The 9613-nt window shown below is 35.9% G+C and overlaps 1 protein-coding gene across 1 annotated transcript in view; it reads left to right on the top strand.

The window, feature by feature from the left end:
• Window positions 1–9613, top strand: part of STXBP5 (syntaxin binding protein 5 (tomosyn)) — a 109475-nt gene that overhangs the window by 20464 nt on the left and 79398 nt on the right. Inside the window, exons 2-3 of the mRNA XM_009325374.1 lie at window positions 6925–7006; window positions 7862–7962. The gene's annotated coding sequence lies outside the window, so the exon portion shown is untranslated. The remainder of the gene's footprint in view (window positions 1–6924; window positions 7007–7861; window positions 7963–9613) is intronic.

The following is a 9613-nucleotide window of genomic DNA, read 5'->3' as shown; positions in this document are numbered from 1 at the left end:
TCCTTTTCTTCCACCTCACTCAAAAAAGTATCAGATTAGTCACCTTTTTTGCATTGTTAGTGCTGAAATACAGCTTTTAGGCTAAAGTAGTAGAACCTCGTAGTAGTGGAACCTGGATCAGAAAACAAAGTGAGTAAAATCAAGGAAAGCCTGTAGCCTTGTTAGCTTTTTGAAAATACTATGTTGTTTAGTCTAAATTGATGTATTTACCTCTTCATTTAACAGCATGCTTTGCTATCTGTGAATTGTGCATATAGAAACATCATTAAAAACAATTTTGTTTCTTGTTTGATTTTTCAAATCACAGATTTTTAATCCTGTTTGCTTTTGTACTACTTAATTACATCTTGTTCTAATGAACGATTGCCTCTCACTGGCAGCTATGAGAAAATTCTACCAAATACAGCCTTTACAGAAAATTTGCTGGCAATTTTCATAGCTGTTTGGGAAATACTGTATTTGTGCATATTTATGTAAGCAACTTTGAAGTTTAAGATGTACTCTGACTCCTAGCTATTATCACTGTTAGAAAATGGATCGGATATAAGTAACTGCTTACTATCCATTCCCTATCAGTTTCTGTGCAAACTAGTTCAATAATTGTTTAATTTTAATATATATAACTCAAACTAAGCAAAAAAAATTCTTTAGTGCTTTAAAATTGCTGAAACTTCCTGTATACAGAAAGTAGTTAATGAACTTTAACTGAGATCTATGCACTTTGGTATTTTTTTCAAAACAGAGCTCCTTTTTCACCCTTTCAATCTAAGATTTTTTTCAAGTTAGCATTAAATCGGTTGGCTTCTGATGTTTAAAGGAGCTGAGCATTGTTTTATAAACAAAGTGAATACTTAGGGAAGTTGATCTGCATTTATGCAGGAACTAATGTTATTGGTAGCTGGTTTGGAAGTTGAGAAATTCAGCTTCCAGGCAGTTGTGTAGTCACCACTTCACTGGAATTTCTAAAGCTGCAGTAGCAAACAGCAGTAGTAGTTTGCTGTAACCTGTTAAGCTAATATGATATTTGTAATAAGATCTAGCATCAACTGCTTAAATACCATACCTGTTGTTGCCCCCTTCCCCCCAACAGAAAAAGGACAGATGATTTTTCCCCCCAGGAAAGCATGAACTCTTATGAGTGTCAGGGGATGTAAAAACTGCTGAACTCAAATGGTGTTAAATAATTTCATAATAATGCATCTCAAATACTTTTTTGGACAAACATAAAGTATCTGTATGCAGCTTCTCAGCCTTCATTGTTACTGAAAAAAATAAAACACTGAATAGCCATTATGCTCAAAAATATTTGTAAACTTTGTATAATGTTAAGATTCCTAGAAAATGAGAAAAATAATGCATTTTCCAGTATTTTGGCATGTAAATGATCTCTTTCAATTTACCTTCCTGTCTTCCCCCCCTCCTTCTCCAAGAGAAGGGAAGACCTTTGGGAAAAACCTCTTGGTAACCTTCCAGGACTGAGATCTTAGCCTCTTCGTATCTGAGGTGCCTTGCATTGTTCATCCTTATGACTAAGAGAATTAAGCTGAATGTAAATTTTTTTATTGCCTGGAAGTTATAGTTCTTTAGTCTCTAGGGACACTTGATTTGGTTTCCAAGTATGATATGTAATGTTGACTTTTTTCTGTCCAAGTAACAAGGTCAAACTGTATCTAGATATCTAGTGCTATATTTGCACGGAAGCTGCAGCCAGTGTCTTCTGACTGTATCTGATGTCTTCCTGTTCCTTATCCTGTTTCCTTACTGTCAGTTTTCTTGCCTTCTCACTCTCCTTAGCTGGCAGAAGGAGAATGCATCACAGTGGTCTGGCTGGAATTCCCATAGTAAATTGTTACCGGTAATTTGATAGTATTTCCACCTGACAAACTTTAATCTCAGCTTTAAAGCCCTAGTTTGTTTTTGCTTGGTGCTGTTATTTACATACAGGAAAGTGGATCTGAAATGTTAGATACTGTTGTATACTTTTGCAGACATAAATACTGAGACATGGGGAGGAATAAAGACCTGCCTAGCTGAGTGATAAAACACAGCAAGATGCTATGCAGGCCTAAAGCTTTAGAAGGAAACTCTGTAATCCTGAAGTTGTTGAAAAATAGTGATGTGATACCGTATCAGGATTGGTATGAAGTCTAAAACTCTCCCGAAAGTGTTTTGTGGATTTTTATTTTATCTTGTTTGGTAATACATGGATGGGAAAGGTCAAAGTTAGTTTTGTAGACAGTGTTGACTGTAGTACTTTCTGACTTTTTGAATAACGCTCGTGCTAAATAGCTGTGTGTCTTGATAGATTGTTCTTTATGAGATTGTTTCTGTGAGAGAGCTTGCTTTTGTATGTGCAAGTAATAATACTGATTAGGTGCAGGTAAGATGGACAAACAGTTAGGAAAGTTGCGTGAAGCTGCTCTTGTACTGCTTCGGTCCTGCTTAGATGTATCACCAGGACTTTATGGTACTCTGTAACTTGATATAAATTAAGTCTTTGTTTTTTATCTGTTGTTGGATTGTATCCAGACTTGGCAATGGTGAGTAATACCAGACAGACTTTTAATCTTTATGTACTTAGAATACTATTTGGGAAACTCACCATCAGTGTGTGTTTTTTTCTGTTACAATAATTCTTCGAGACCACAATCAAAGCACATACAAAAGTGTGTGCAAAGTAAGTGGTGGCTTTGCTGCCTATAAAAATAATTTGGGGTCTGATTAAGTGAAGTGGAAAACTGTTACATAGCAATGACTATAGTAAAACATGCAGATATAATATGCAGTCCTGGAGAGCTATATGTTACAGACTGGTATACAGAAAAACAGTGTGAGTAATCTACTGCCCTTAGTGTTTTGTATGCAGTTCAGATCATTGGTATGTTTTCCTCTAGTCGGAGATCTATTTTTTGCATCAAAATTGTCAAATGTTTAAATACTGTGAGGTGTTACAGCTACAGTTTTGAGAAGTATCTAGGAATGAATTTTAAAAGCTGCTACAGTTTCAGATTTGTCTTGATCTCAAGCTATCATAACTGGCAAATCTGATATAGGAGCATGGTCCATATCTTGTGCTGTACTATCAAAACTTTTTATAGCATTGTAATGGCATGAAGATGCATATATCTGTGTGGTGATTGTTTGGAAAGTATATTATAAATGTGTCTCTGTATACATAACTGACTTATGCTAGGAATTGTATTGATAGCTACAGTTTTTGCAACTGTCTCCTATGTCAGAGGGGTCAACCACAGGTGAAGAAGAACCCAATATTCCTTAAGTCTGCTTAGAGTAACTTAAGTTAAAGAATTAGAAAAAAAAAAGGACTGTTCTTTTGAGTCTGTCATAAATATTCTGAAATCAGTTTTCTCTTTCAAAATGTCACTTCTAAGGGCAGACGTGCACTGAGTTGCTCCTATGTAGATAAGCTATGTAGATAATAGTAATAACTTTTAAAAAGAATATTTTGCAGAGAGAACTCACATATGACTAATTGAAATGCCTTAATTTTGCCTGGGAAAAAAGTGTAAGCTTAGGTCTGAAGCTTGTTTGGAAAAAAAAATCTTTTGGAGCTGTTGCCTTTTCTCACAAATCAAAGTAAAATCAGTGTCATGTGATATTAAATTAGCATGAAACTGTGCTTTTCTTATGTATGACCTGCACTCGTAGCAGTTATGAAAATGAACGCTGATGTTAGGACGTGAGTGCATTATCTCTTCCTTCTCTCAGCCACAGCTTTTGTCTCTTGCTTTTTCAAAAAACATGCAGTGAAGACAATGAAATACTAGTGTTTTCCAGGGTTAATTTCCTAATGGTGGTGGGGAACACAGAAGCAATATGCAAAGGTACAGCTGAGAAGCTGTTAATTTAACCAATTTGTTAATATTTGGAATAGGGGATGAAGCAGGAGTAGTGAAAGAAATGCTTGGAAGTGAAGGAGGAGGGATGGGTCTTTGATTAGAAAACTGCTCAGAGCAGACTCTTTCCTCTAGAGCTACCCTAGGTCTTTGGCAGAGAGTTTCTCCTGTCCACAAAATTAAAATGGTTTGCCCATCTTGTCATTATTCATTATAATTTTTGCCTGTTTTGGGGACTACTATGTGGTAGATGATCACTGCTTAGTACAGTGAGCTCTCTTGCCTTAAGCACACATATGCAAGTATAGAGGATTTGGACAAACTGCATTCCCTGCGATGCTGCCCGTTTTGTGTGGTTGAGAAATGCTTAACATGTACTGAAACAGGTGTGTATTATTATCCTTCTACAGTCAGTATTTAAGTGGTGCGCTTTTTCAACTCAGCATACCCTGCAAAACTGGGAGGCTTTGCATTGCTTTAAAAAAGAAGATTAATACTGGTTAGGAGGATGATATTAATTTGAGCTGAGAAGAATAATTTTAGCTACTAGGTGAAAAAGTGAAGATGACATAATCCTTAGGTAAAGGAAGTAAATGGGACTAGCTGCAAGGATTATTTTTATTTTTTTGATAACTGTAAGCACTATAAAAGAGGCCAAACTCTATTTTCAGATCTGCATATGAAGCTTCCACTGATTTGCCAAACATTCAGAGCAAGCTTCTTTTTAAAGCTTGTGTAAACTTACTCCCAGTGCTGCATATTTACTGATTTCTAGAGAGAACTGGTTCAGGTGTCCTGGAAAATGCAAAAGGATTTTTTGTTTAAAGAAACATTCGAGTACTCTTAATATTGAAATTTCTACTGACTAGTTATAACAGTGCTTCCAGAAATACTTGTATCAGAAATGCTTAAAGAGAACATTTGAGGGATAGGATTTGAAGGCTGGAGTAACCAGAGGAATCCATGGGCTTCTCTGTTTTTCTGGGTCATACTCGTCTTGTTTTGAGGCAAGGTAGCTGTAAAGCCTCAATTCCAAATAAACTGTGGGTGGGTGAATGAACAAGGGTTACATTTAATTATGCTGGAAGCTAATGTTCAGGGGAGGGGCTAGGGAAATCTTCTCTTGTTAGAAAACTACCTGTGTCAGTGCAGATAAATAACAAGTTTTAAAATTCAGTTCCCACAAACATCTGAATTTCACTTTCAGAAATTGCTTTTTGTCTATTTCTGCAAATAATTATTAATTCAAGTGAATGCAGGAGCATGAGCAAAGCTGAAGCAAATCTGCTCTGAAACTTCTGATATTCCTTGTGGGTATATCTTTTCCAATCTGGCAATTTGTGTAGTCAGTCCATAGTTAATGCGAAAGCAATGATTTTACATTAGAAGTATTCTGAGTTTGTGTAGGAAGGTATCATTTAGGGGGACCCCCCCCCACCCCCCCCCCAAGTTTCAAGATCTGTCTGTCTTTTTTTTTTAAGAGCTATAAACTGTCAGTGGAATACAGGTTACTTCTTTGTACAGGAAACATATTGATAAGAATTTAAAATACAAGGGAAAAAACAGGTGAGGCAAGCTGGCTCTTTAAGCCTTTCCATGCCAGAACAAAATTAAATTACTAATTCTGTTCGGGGAAGAAAGCTGGTATTAAGTTTGCTGGATTATTCAGCATCTGTCTAGTATATCTCTCATCATTTAGCTGGATGTTATGCAGATTCATTAGTCTAGGAGAAGAACGTGATTGAAGTTTAAAAGTTAAAATATTGCGGTGTGTTGAAGCAGACTTGTTCCTATTGTAGTTCTACTTACGTTTTATCTTTCCGCTTAGAGGCTGAGCAGGAGATGCGTTTGAGTTTTGATTTGCATGCAACCTAATAGTCTCTTAAGCCTTTCAACTGTCTCTAGTGTGAATGCATATATTTTTAAGAGTGTTTGTATCCACTTTGGTTTTGATCAACAATTTCACAGAAAATGGAAAACTTGCAGAATGGGTGAGAATTGTACTGTTCTATTAATTTCTAGTGTATACTGAGAGAACAAATTGTACATTATATTCCCTGTTTTGCATACATCTTTGGAATTATTTCCCTTCTTCCAAAAACTAAGGTCCTTGTTTAAAATAAGAGGTGTTCAGCTCTTTGTCAAACTATACTCCAGAAACCCTGGGTATACTATAATGATGAAATACTGACTGCTTTGCATAATTAATGCAAATTGTGTTTTGCATGAAACACAAGCATGACTTGTGTTATTTCTGCTATGTCTCCTAGAGGTTGGAGAATTGCCTTAATTTCATATCAGAAGAAAGGGGATAACCACATTTGAAATACAGAATCTTTGCAACTAATAAATGAATCAACTGTGGAGAATTGAAAGAATCTGTGTTGCTGCTGCTTCTAACTGATATTCATTATGGAAGTATAGGACTGATTTATGTGTGGGAGGAAAATGAACAATCTTTTGTTATCTCATAGTTGGTGTGAATCCAGGAAGTCTTGATACAGAGATCCTGGAATTTACATTATACATAATTTCCCATTGACTCCTGTATTTTGGCTACTGATCTTATCATCTCTGTCACAGCATGTTTTTTTAACATGCCTTGCATTATTCAGCTCTTTCATCTGTAAGTAGTGTTTAAAAAGGAGAGAAAGCTCCTTTTGCACTTGAAAAATGTGATCATTTGATTATGATGCTTATCTAGATTAACTTCCTTTTATACTAGTCCTGATATTTAACACTACTAAAATAACTGCTTCATCATTCTCCTATGTTCTCATTTATGAAGAATCCCTCTAAATAACTAAGTTAAGCAGTTATACATAATTTTTGTATTCCATGGGGATAAATAAGATGGGCCTCAACTCTTGTGTTACTTTGTGTTGTTTATAAATTATTTTTTTGGTGATCACTCAGGTCTATGTGGTTAAATGTTGAGTGCACTAGCTAGAAGCAGGATGTTAACCTGTTTGAATGCAGTATTAGTGAAAGTGACAATGTCGGTTATGGTGTTTGGTTTTTTCCTGTGTTACATACAACAAATATTCCTTAATGGTACCAATTCCAGCTTTGGTCGGCCAGGAGTTGAATGCTACTGCCAACATGACAGTGGAGCTGCAGTAATCCAGCTTCAGTTCCTAATTAATGAGGTTAGTAAAATGATGTACATATTCCATAATTCAGAGCAGATAGTGTATTTTCTTCCATTTCTCATTAAGTATCAAAATCAGCTAACAGAAGTGATTCTCAGCATGAATGGCAAACAGTAATAACAATTATAAATAAATTAACTTTTTTAATTTTAGAAAATGCTTGACTAACTGCTGAAAATATCTTTGTCTCTAGAGTACTCTTTTGCTATAAGCAAGAACTTTTTTCCTAGGAATATTTGTTCATGTCACTGAACATTGCAAGTTATCTCTTGAAGTAGTAAAGTACATTTTCAATAGTACTAACAGTTTCAGTAGGTAGTTAATTTTATTTTGATAGAGTTACTGGTTTAGACATGAGCTGAGCAATGATGCTTAATCTGATCCCTCAGTAATTTCAGATGTGTTTTTTCTAGGGGTATAGCAGCTGAGATCTAACAGCAGTGCTGTTCTTGAGCTAGCTGGGGCCAGATTTGTAGAGGGACTTCTAGCTCAGAGGAATGGTGAAGTCAAACCTCACTAGCTTTGTCAGCACATAGATAGTAGTGGTTGAGTTCATTGCTTAATTTCTCTACAGAGGTGGGCATGAGGGAAGTGATGTGCACGCACTGGAAAAAGCTTCTCCTTCCCCATCACCCCCCAGTATAGCACTGAACCAAATGTGAGTGAGCTGAATGACACGTGATCGCATTGTTACTACTACTTAGCACTTACCTGTGCTATGGTGTTGATGAGCATGCTTATAATTTTTTTTTTATTCTGGTAGCAAATAAGTAATGTATTTCCACTATGACGATGATATACTGTTACTAGGTTTATAAACCTAAGTCGACTAAAACTTCTTCTTTCTCATAGGGAGCTCTTGTGAGTGCCTTGGCTGATGATACCTTACACCTGTGGAACTTACGTCAGAAGAGACCTGCTATACTTCATTCACTCAAATTTAACCGAGAACGGTAAGGATTGGATTACATTGCTTTCCACCTTACCATCACACTATGTGCTGTTGTAAGATCAGATTTATTAATGCAATCCAACTCATAACTTGTTAGATAATTGAAACTGGATTTACATTGGGTTTGAGTTGCAGGCTGTTAGAGCTGAAAGTACTTGTGAGTAGACACACTAGTGACCTTAACTGAGATTACTTTTCTATGACTTTGTATATTGCATTGCTGAACGTCAATTTCCCCATCTTTAAAATGTGGAGGGATAGAAGACTTTCAATGTATGTCTCCAAAGGAACTCTGGAACAAAAGAAAGTGTGTGTATATATGCACCAACAAGACAACAGGAAAACTAGTTCGATTTTTAATTGGAAGTTTTTTAAACTGTTATGCGCAACAGAAAGCTCTGACAGAGCAAAATTCTGTCCCCCAAGGGAGTGACGGTGTTCCTTTATGCAGCATAAAAATCAAATGAAGAGAAATGCAATTCACAACCTCTAGTGTAACGAGGAATGTCCACCTGTATGAGATGCAGTGGTGTATCCAAACCAAATTTTCTCCCTTTCCCTTCCCCCTTCTTTCTTAAATGACTTTTCTCTTACCTGTAGCACCTACTTAAGTGTCAATATAAAATTCGGATTTGCAGCCTGAAACCACACTTGGACATTGGCTTCTACCTAATGCTTTAAAAATAGATATCTGAGGAGGTGATTCTGATTGTGTGCAAATCTGTTGGAAGCTGGCATAGTCTTAGATGTATGGATATCTTTGGTTAAACAGAGTGGAAGTTTTAAACCATCTTTTTCTGTAAATGTGGTGTTCTCACTAGCAAAACCTGTCACAGGGAGTTGAACTGTGTGTACTCTTACCAGAAGGAGGGGCGGGGGTGGAGAGCAATCTAGGTCACTCATGGCACTTCAGTGGTTGTATTTGTTATTAATTTTGGACAGAGTACTGATTTTTCCAGGAAAACCTGTGCCTTGCTAAAATAAGTAATGAGAGCGCCTTAGTTACCAAGAGTGGTGAAGGTATAGTTTGAGACAAGGGCTTATTCTTCTAGTAATTTTAATCTTAAAGTACCCATTATAATAGCATATAGAAGTAGCCAGAACACTAAGATCCCAGAACGATACATTGTCATAGCCACTTATTAGGTCATGCTGGATGACTGTTAACTGTTTTCAAATATTCTGTTTTCTTTTGACTAGTTTATAAAATAAAGCTTTATAAAATAAAGTGTAATCTCATTACTAGGGAATTACTTTGATTTTGAACTTTAGAGAATTGCACAAATTCACTGTTGAATAATTCTAAATAGGTGTCTTTATAACATAAGAGTTCTTAGTAATTAATTATACCTAATAGGTTTGATATGTTATGTGAATTTGAAGTAAATGGGCTTTGCTTAAGTCACTTTTATGATGTATATTAACTACTAAGTTTATTGAGAAGAGTGTTCATGAATAAAACTGGGTCTTCTCAACTCACAAGCACCGAGTTGTTAGATACCTAATTAATAAAATCTCTTAAATAACTTATGTTGTGGGATTAAGATTTGCTCCTAAGGATAACTAACGTCTCAAACAGAAATTATTTACAATATTAAATACTACAACAGAGCCTTGTAGCAATATCTTCTCTAATGATACTTTAATTTGCC

This window comes from Pygoscelis adeliae, unplaced genomic scaffold (genome assembly GCF_000699105.1).
Source record: "Pygoscelis adeliae isolate BGI_AS28 unplaced genomic scaffold, ASM69910v1 Scaffold300, whole genome shotgun sequence".
NCBI classification, from domain to species: domain Eukaryota; kingdom Metazoa; phylum Chordata; class Aves; order Sphenisciformes; family Spheniscidae; genus Pygoscelis; species Pygoscelis adeliae.
The sequence above is the reverse complement of the archived record's forward strand: the minus strand, read 5'-3'. Positions and strand labels throughout refer to the sequence as shown.